This window comes from Eumetopias jubatus, unplaced genomic scaffold (genome assembly GCF_037043125.1).
Source record: "Eumetopias jubatus isolate StellerSeaLion01/CBP00866 unplaced genomic scaffold, mEumJub1_p1.0 scaffold_9, whole genome shotgun sequence".
NCBI lineage: Eukaryota > Metazoa > Chordata > Mammalia > Carnivora > Otariidae > Eumetopias > Eumetopias jubatus.
In genome coordinates this window covers 115,307,477-115,316,336 of record NW_028274815.1, presented here as the reverse complement: position 1 = coordinate 115,316,336, position 8,860 = coordinate 115,307,477, and positions in this window count along the sequence as shown.

Sequence of the window (8,860 nt, the reverse complement as noted above, 5' to 3'; positions counted from 1 at the left end):
ATTGACGTCCTTGAAGGGTTCACACTCCCCTTGGGGATGTTTGTAGAATATCAATTACCTCGAAATGTACTTTTCCAGTCTTCCTGGTCTTGTGTAACCAGTTGGGATTTTGTTATTTTTTGTCCAGAAAATTGGAGAAGAGTGGCCACTGTTGGGAGGAACAAACCTGTTGTCCCTGGCTCTTTGGAGGTCTGAACTGGGGAGTGGGGAGGGCTGTTAGTCCTGCCTCATCACAGGCTGTGGCTCTCAGGGCCACCGAGTCTACAGAGATGACGGGGTGGAGAGTGTAGACTTTTCCAAGCCTGGTGCAGGACAGGGGAGCAGGAAGGCACTGCTCAGGGGTGAGCTCTGCAGTTCCTTGTCCTTGTGGTGCCCCTGCCCCTGTGGGGAGACTGCCAGTCTTCAACCATCCCTGCTGTGAGCACGGGATGGTGACGTGTGGTTGTGAAGGGGAGGCGGGAGGTGCTCTGTGAGGGCCCAGTGAGGGGAGACCTGAGCAGTGGGGAGAGGGTTATCAGAGAAATGACCTCCCCGAGGAGACGGAATTTGAGTGGACATTGAAGGGAAAGGTTAGCTGGTGTGGTGTCTCCATCCCCTCCAGCGCCCCCCACCCTGCCCCAATCCCCAGCAGCTACCTCCGAGGATGGTGGTGCTGACATTTATTTGGTGGGCCTCGAACACTGTGCTAAGCCAGCCCCACGGGTGATCTCATTCCACCCTCATAACACATGTGGGGGGGCGGGAACCCAGAGGAAGCCAGCGGCCTGCGGAGCTCCCAGCGGGATGAGGATGAGCTGCCACCCCAGCAGGCTCTCTGGTCCTCCCCTGAGTTGTGAGATGTTGTTTCCTTTGGAAGGTGAAGCTGCTGGATGCCCCAAAGCTCATCTATTAGCCATGATCTTTACTATTTCAAAGAACTTTCTTTAGAACAAACTTCTTTACCTTTTTGGGGGGCATTTTGAAAAGTGATGAAAACTTTGGTTTGTCCAGAAAAACAAAATGTACCTATTTAAAAAATGTTGCTCATAGTAGCAGGATTTCCGTCATACTCCTAAGGTGTGCCCATCAATACCAATTAAAACCTCTGCTCTCCTGGGTAATTGACTTTCAAGGAGTTTGACTTGGATAAAATTGTATTTATCCAGTCAACCATTGCTTCCTGTGGGCCTACGATGTGCCAGGCCCTGTGCTTGGCTCTAGGCAATAACAGACACCCTTCTTCTCCAGCAACTTTTAGTCTGGTGAGAGAATCAGAACCAGACAAAATAAACAATACATGGAATAATTACAAATCGTATCAAAGGGAAGAAGTTGGGTGAGATTGAGAATAGGAGGGAGTCCACTTTGGGTGATGAGTAGGGAAGGTCTCTCAAGAAGGTGACATTTGAGCTGAGTCCAGGAGGTGATGGAGCCTACACTGAATGTAGATGGGGGAGGGTGTGTCTAGCAGACAGAACGGCAGGGGCAAAGGTCCTGGGGTGGGAAAAGTCTCAGCAGATTGGAGGAACAAAGGAAGATGGGTGTGGCTGCATCTGCTGGGTCAGAAGTTGGTGCCCATGTGCCCAGGCTCCCACCCATGCCTCCAGGGAGGGGGTGTCCGGTGTGACAAGGAGGCAGGAGTTTCCCCTGGTTCACAAGGGCCAAGCAGGCTTTTGTACATGAGCACCCTCCTATAGCCGGGCGGAGGTGCCCACCCTCCACCAACCCTACAAATCCCCCCCCCCCCCGCAGCTCCTTGGGCTCTAAGGCAGTTCCAGGTCCCCAGCCAAAGGCAGAGGCCCTGAAACTCCAGGGGGCAGCAGAATGGGTAGAAACAGAGTGGTGGAAGATTCCTGCACCTGATTCAGTAGCGGGGGAGGCTGCTTTAGTTCACTGAGAATCACTCTTCTATGGAATGGAATTCATCATTCACGCAGGCATTCATTTATTCCATTTTCTTTTAGAAATATATGTTTTTAACAATCATAGAAGTCTAAAGACTGGAACTTTAACCCAAAGACAAAATTCCTTGAAAAGGGGGTGAGGGGTAGGAGGGGAGTGGGGTGCCTTCTGAATGGAATATCGGGCTTGACAAACGATGATGAGGTTCTGGGTTCTGGTGTGGCCTGAAGCAGGGAAGGGAAAGTGGAAAAGCTGGAGTTTCTGGGTACCTTGCAGTGCTTTTGGGAGGACAAGTGGGGCTTGTAGAAATGCAGAGTCCTGGGCCACCCCTGAGCAACTGAGTCTGTCTCTGGAGGTGGGGCCTGGGACTAAGCTTCTGGGTGAGTCTGCTGCACATGGTGCACGAGAACCATGTAACTGAAGTAGGAAGATGGTGCCAGACAATATTTGTTGAGAGCTGACTGTGCTCAGAGGGCAGTCTAAATGCTTTACTTGTAATTGCTTCTTTAATCCTCCACACGGCCCTGTGAGGGAGGTACTGTCATGATTGGCCTCCCTTTGCAGAGGCACAGAGAAGTTGAACACAATCCCTGAAGCCACCAGCTGGGGCCAGGTGGGGCTGGGGCAGGAGCAGTGCAGCCAGACCCACAGAGGGGAGATCAGAGGAGCGGTCGCTCATTCCCCATCTACCTCCTCCTTCCACAGCCCACTCCGCTCCCCCACACGATCCCACGGCCCCCACAGGCATTGCAGGGAGAGGCAGGAGGAACAACCGGGGGCTCGTATTGAGTCCCAACTCTGTGCCAGGCTCTGCTCTAGGCGTTCATTGTAGATTAATTTCCTTAATCCAATAGCCCTGGGGCGCCTGGGTGGCTCAGTTGGTTAAGTGACTGCCTTCGGCTCAGGTCATGATCCTGGAGTCCCGGGATCGAGTCCCACATCGGGCTCCCTGCTCAGCAGGCAGTCTGCTTCTCCCTCTGACCCTCTTCCCTCTCGTGCTCTCTATCTCTCAAATAAATAAATAAAATCTTTAAAAAAAATCCAATAGCCCTGGAGGGTTGTGTTGTTATTACTGAACTTCACAGATGCAAAGCCTGAGACACACAGATGAGATGGAGTCACTTGCCCAAGGACACACAGCTGGTAAGCCTGGAGCCAGGATTCAAACCCAGGCTGTCTGGCTCTGTAGGCAGTATCTCATCTCTAGATAAATTCACCCACAGCCCTTGCCCTTCATCCTGGGCTCTGTGAGCCTGTGTTGTCCAGTGGCATTTCCTCTCATATTCCAGAGAGGCCACTAAAGACTCCAGGGGACATGCATGGCAACTATCACAAGATTTTCAGAGCTTGAGTTGATCCACCAGGGGGAGTGAAAACTGCAGGTCTCACCATAACCATGAACTCTCTGAACCACTAGGGGGCAGGAACTGGCTGCATCAAGCCCAGGGTCCTACCTAGGGGAGATGTTCTCAGGAGAAAATGAGGGAGGCAGGCCATTCACAATGACCAGCTATTCAAGAGCCACGCCTGCCTTAAATGTCAGCCAGTGGGGAGGAGGAAATGTGCTTAAGTCCTCTTTAAAGTGCACATCAGACCTCAGCATCCATTGTAAGAAGCTTGAACAAGAAAAGTCAACTAAAAACAAAGCAAGCAGGGGCACCTGGGTGGCTCAGTTGGTTGAGTGGCAGACTCTTGGTTTCAGCTCAGGTCTTGATCTCAGGGTCCTGGGATCAAGTCCCTTTTTGGGCTCTGTGCTCAGCACAGAGTCTGCTTGAGATTCTCTCTCCCTTTCTCTCTGCCCCTTGCCCTGCTTGTGTGTGCGATCTCTCTCTCTCTCTCTCGCTCTCCAATAAATAAATAAATCTTTAGGGATGCCTGGGTGGCTCAGTCATTAAGCGTCTGCCTTTGGCTCAGGTCATGATCCCAGTATCCTGGGACTGAGCCCCACAAAGGGTTTCTTGCTTGGCAGGAAACCTGCTTCTCCCTCTCCCTGCCCCACGCTTGTGTTCCCTCTCTCACTGTGTCTCTTTCTGTCAAATAAATATATAAAATCTTAAAAAAAATCTTAAAAAAAAATAAAAACAAAGCAAGGAAGTAATAAATGTTGGAATAAAAATTAATGAAATAAAAACTGAAAAACATTAAAGAAAATCAGTGAAGTCAGCAGCCAGTTCTTTTAGATTAATACAATTGATAAAACTCTAGTCAGGTAGATTCGGAAAAAGCAAGAAGATACAAATGACCAATATCAGGAATGAGAGGGGTGACAGCATTACAGACTTTACAGATATTATAAGGATAATAAGGAAATATCATGAATGACTTTATGCCAATTAATGCTACCACTTAGATAAAAGGAACAAATTCCTTGAAAGACACAAACTACCAAAACTGGAAGAAATAGATAACCTGAAAAGCCCTGTATCTATTAAAGATACTGAATTTGTAGATAAAAATCTTAGTGCACAGAAAACTCTAGAACTAGATTGCTTCATCACCAAACACCACATTATACCCAAGCAATTCGAGAAAACTGAAGAGGAGAGAATACTTATCTAGTCCTTCTATGAAGCCAGCCTCACCCTAATACAAAATCCAGACTAGGATCAATACTACAGACCAATATTTATCATGAACATAGAGACAAAAATCCTCAACAATGTATTAGTGACTTCAATACAGATTTAAATGCATCATGATTGAGTGGGGGTTTGTCTCAAGAAATCAAGTTTAGTTTAGCATTTGAAAATCAGTATAATACCTCATATTAAGAAACTTGATATGTAGTCCATGAAGGACATCTCAGATTGCATGGGTATTTGATGTCCCATGCTTAGATATTCATCTCTACGAGGACTCAGTAGCAAGACAGGAGCTGTTTTCCAAAATTAAAACAGTTATCTGTAGACCAGGATAAGGCTTTTCTCTAAAGCCCTACACATCTGTGCTGTGTTTCTCTTATTAGAGCTTGCCAGAGCATCCATAAACATCCTCATTTGCCACAGATACTCTGAAAGTGTACTTGGTTCTGGCTAGGTCATAAGGACAAAGTGGTAGAGAAACTTGCACTGCTTGCTGGAGAGCCTATTCTTGCTCTGATTCCTCCTCAAACCGGTACCTTAAGAGTTACTCGTAAATGCATCAGAATAACACTTTTAATTGTGGTATGCATTACCTTAAAAATTAAAATGGCCTATGAAGCTTTGTGCCTTTTTGTACTTGCAGACACTTCATCAAAGTGCTGGGGACCTGGGCTTTTATGAGATTGTATCTCACCTTCTTCCTCATGTATATTTTCCTAATGCCTTTAAATGCTTATTAATTCCTGCTCATCAAGTTTAGTCAGCATAATGTTACCAAGGTATTGGACATATGTGATGTTCTGTGATGTCCATATGATCAAGATTTTTATAGATTATGTTACTGTAGAGTGCACAGTAGTGCTGGGAAAAACTATGAAGCTGTCCTGATAGCACTGCCAAGTAAAAGCAAGCTGATTCTGATGGTCCCTACACCTTGAAATAGGGGGAAAAACATTTTCAAGGGCAATAGTGAATCCCAGGTGTCAGGGGCTGGGTTGACTTTAAGGACAGTGAAAAGTCTTGTTAAATGGGGGTGGGATAAGTCTTGTGAGGTTTTTTTTTTTTCCTAATGTGTTCACTTGGCTAGGCTACAATCCCATTATCTAATCAGATGCTAACCTAGGTGTTGATCTGAAGGCAGTTCTCAGATGTAATTAAAGTCCATAAAGTCATAATGAGATGACTTAATGTAAGGGAGATTATCCTGGATAATCCAGGTAGGACTAATACAATTAGTTGGGAGGACTAGAAAGTAAGGCTGAGGGGAGAGAGGGAGAAAGGGGGAGAGAGAGAGAGACGGAAAAGAGGAACAAGGAGGAGGGGGGAGGAGAAGGAGGAGGAGAAAAAGAAGAAATACTTCCTGTGGACAGCTTCCGTGCTTGAGTCTCCCTTCCTCATGGCTTGACCTATGGGTTTTGATCTTGCTTAACCAACCCCCATAATCATGTAAATCAATGCCTTGTAATCCCTCTCTTTGTCTCTTTCTCTCCTCTGCATTAATCCTGACTGATACAAGTCTCAGCATCCTTTTGTCTCTCAAATTAAAATGATGGCCTTTGTCTCTCCAATTTCCCCCAGTAGTATTGCTTTGCTTATTATCCTGTTAGAAGAGAAAGCTCTCCACTTGGCCTTTCTTCTCCCAAAAGCTCTCCCTCCATGGATCAGAGAGCCGCAGGGGGATTCTGCCAGTTGCTAATTATGTCTCTTCCAATTACACGTTAAAGAATTGGAGAAATAATCACAGAACAGGTCCATGTAATTATCAGGCCCATTCTGAATCAAACTCGTGCCAAAACTCCATTTACCATTTAACCACCATTAGCCCACTTTGGTGGACCATAAAATTATTTTGGGTTCTTGGAAAGTAGCATAAATTCAGAGCCAGTATCGCATATCCCCAAAAGTTCTGGGTATTTTTCCACAGGGCACCATGATTCTCATAAATGTCAACAGGCCAATTTGGAAAGACTTGAAGGAAGACTTGGAGTACATGCTGTGGCAAATTTGCAGGATCCCTTGCTTCCCTTTCAATCAAGGGGTTCCTGATCCTGAACTGGCTTTTAACTGGAAATTGGATGAAAAGTTCTGACTTTCCATTTTGGCAACCCAAGTCAAGTTTCTAACCTGGAGATCCTCCTGATCAATTAACATTTATTTTTTATTTTTTATTTTTTTAAAGATTTTATTTATTTGAGAGAGAGAGAATGAGAGAGAGAGCACATGAGAGGGGGGAAGGTCAGAGGGAGAAGCAGACTCCCTGCCGAGCAGGGAGCCCGATGCAGGACTCGATCCCGGGACTCCAGGATCATGACCTGAGCTGAAGGCAGTCGCTTAACCAACTGAGCCACCCAGGCGCCCTCAATTAACATTTAATAGGTGGGCCATCTATTTCCTTTCTAGGGAAACTGTGATCAATTAGCAGTTGCCAAATATTCTGATTACCAATTCATCCTTGCTATCCATTACAATAAGCGTGCCGTCTTTTTTTCTGCCAGTTAAGCTCCACCACTTTCTCTATGTTGCTCATATATCTCATCATCCCCCATTGAAATCAGGGAGTGCTTCTCAATGGCAGCATTTCCGACGTAATAGAAAACAGCTTTTCAAGAATATGGATGCTCTCCTAACTAATGTATTTTTCAATTTTTTAGTGAAGAGATTGTTGTTTGGGTCCTCTCAGGAAAAGTAATGGTGGGGTCACATGTGTTGGCAAAAGATAAATCCACTCCAACAGTCCAGTCTCCCCAAGCCTTTGGATTCCTTACTTATACCGAACCTGGAAAGTTCTCAGCCTCATGGAATGAAGGCCATTTTTGAGTTTATTTTCCAGTAACCAACACAGTAAGTTATCAAAGCCATTTTCAGCTGTGTGATCTAATATTAAATCCAGAATCTTTGATAAAGGTACCCATCCATTAGTTAGGAGCAACCCAGTTTATATTTTATTTGGTCTAACATATTTAGAATCAATTGCTGATGTGGAGAATGATGTGGTTTTGCAATATAGGTGAGGTTTGGTGGGGTGAGGTCTGGAGCCAAGGGCCAAGAAAGAATTCTTGAGACGTCTTTGGTGCAAAATGGTGGTTTTATTAAAGCATGGGGACAGGGCTGGAGGACAGAAAGAGCTGCTGCACTGGGATCGTGAGGAGCAGTGGTTATATTCTTGGGAGTTGGGAAGTAAGGAAAAGGGAGGTTTCAAAAGAACTTTCATATGCTAAAGAGGACCTACAAGATACTGGCGGCCTTGGCATTGTCAAGTTAAGGTTGTTTTCCCCACTAGCAAGGTATTAACATTAAGATAGTTGGGAGATTCCTGGAAGAATGTCACACATGTCCCACCTGGGAGTGGGGGTGAGGGGAGGTTGCAGGTGTCAGCTTGTGCTTTGTCTTCAGCTAGCCTTCTACTCCCTCATCGGAGAACAAAGGCAAAAGAAAAAGAATTAAACTTCCTTATAACTTACAGCCTATTGACAAGTACTTGGGACTGGCAGAGTGACCTTCCTGAAGGAGTTTAGCTGCCTTGGTGTTAATACTTGGCCAGAGGCAAAAGGCAACCTTAACCTAACAGTCGCCTAACCCCCAGGATCCTGTAAATCTTCTTCAACATATAAAAATCCCTTTGGAAACTTCTGTTATCACTACCCCCTAAGATATATGTTAGCCATCATCCTCCAAGCATATGGCCCACTGATATACATCTTAAGAGTCTAGTGGACTAGGGTTTTACTAGACAGTAGTAAATGACCTTTTCCTAACAACAGCTAGTCCCTCAAGGTCCTGGAAACTTTGCTTCCAAACTCCTTAGAGACTTAAGCTATCCATAGCCCCCTTATATTGAAAGTATATAATCAGTCACTCCTCACAACCCCAGTGAAGCTTTTACTGTCCACGGGTCCTGTCCCCATGATTTAATAAAACTACCTTTTTGCACTGAAGACATCTCAAGAATTCTTTCTTGACCGTTCGCTCCTGAACCCTAACATTTTCACATCAGTTGCTATACATATTCCCCATGTCTGCTGATAGAAATTAACAAAAAAAGTAATTATTTTGAGTAAGTTGTTTAATCTTTATTCTTGTCCCCTTGGAGCATGCTGAGATCTGAACCAAGTTATGGGTCTACTGGCAACAAAGAGTGGTTGGGATGAGTTTTAAGGATCTTGGAGGAGAAACTTCATGCAACTGGGAAGCAGACTTCTGAGAAAGGGGCTCCTGTTGGCTGGTGCAGTATTCTGAGGAACGTAATAAAGCTGGTTTTGGAGCATTAAAAAAACAAAAACAAAAGCTAACAACTTGTAAACTGAAACCAACTTCCCCTGATTGGGTGAAAAGCCATTGCCGGGTGATGTTTAGAGGAAGAGGAAGCAAACAGGAGACAAGAGTTTTCTTTTCTCCTC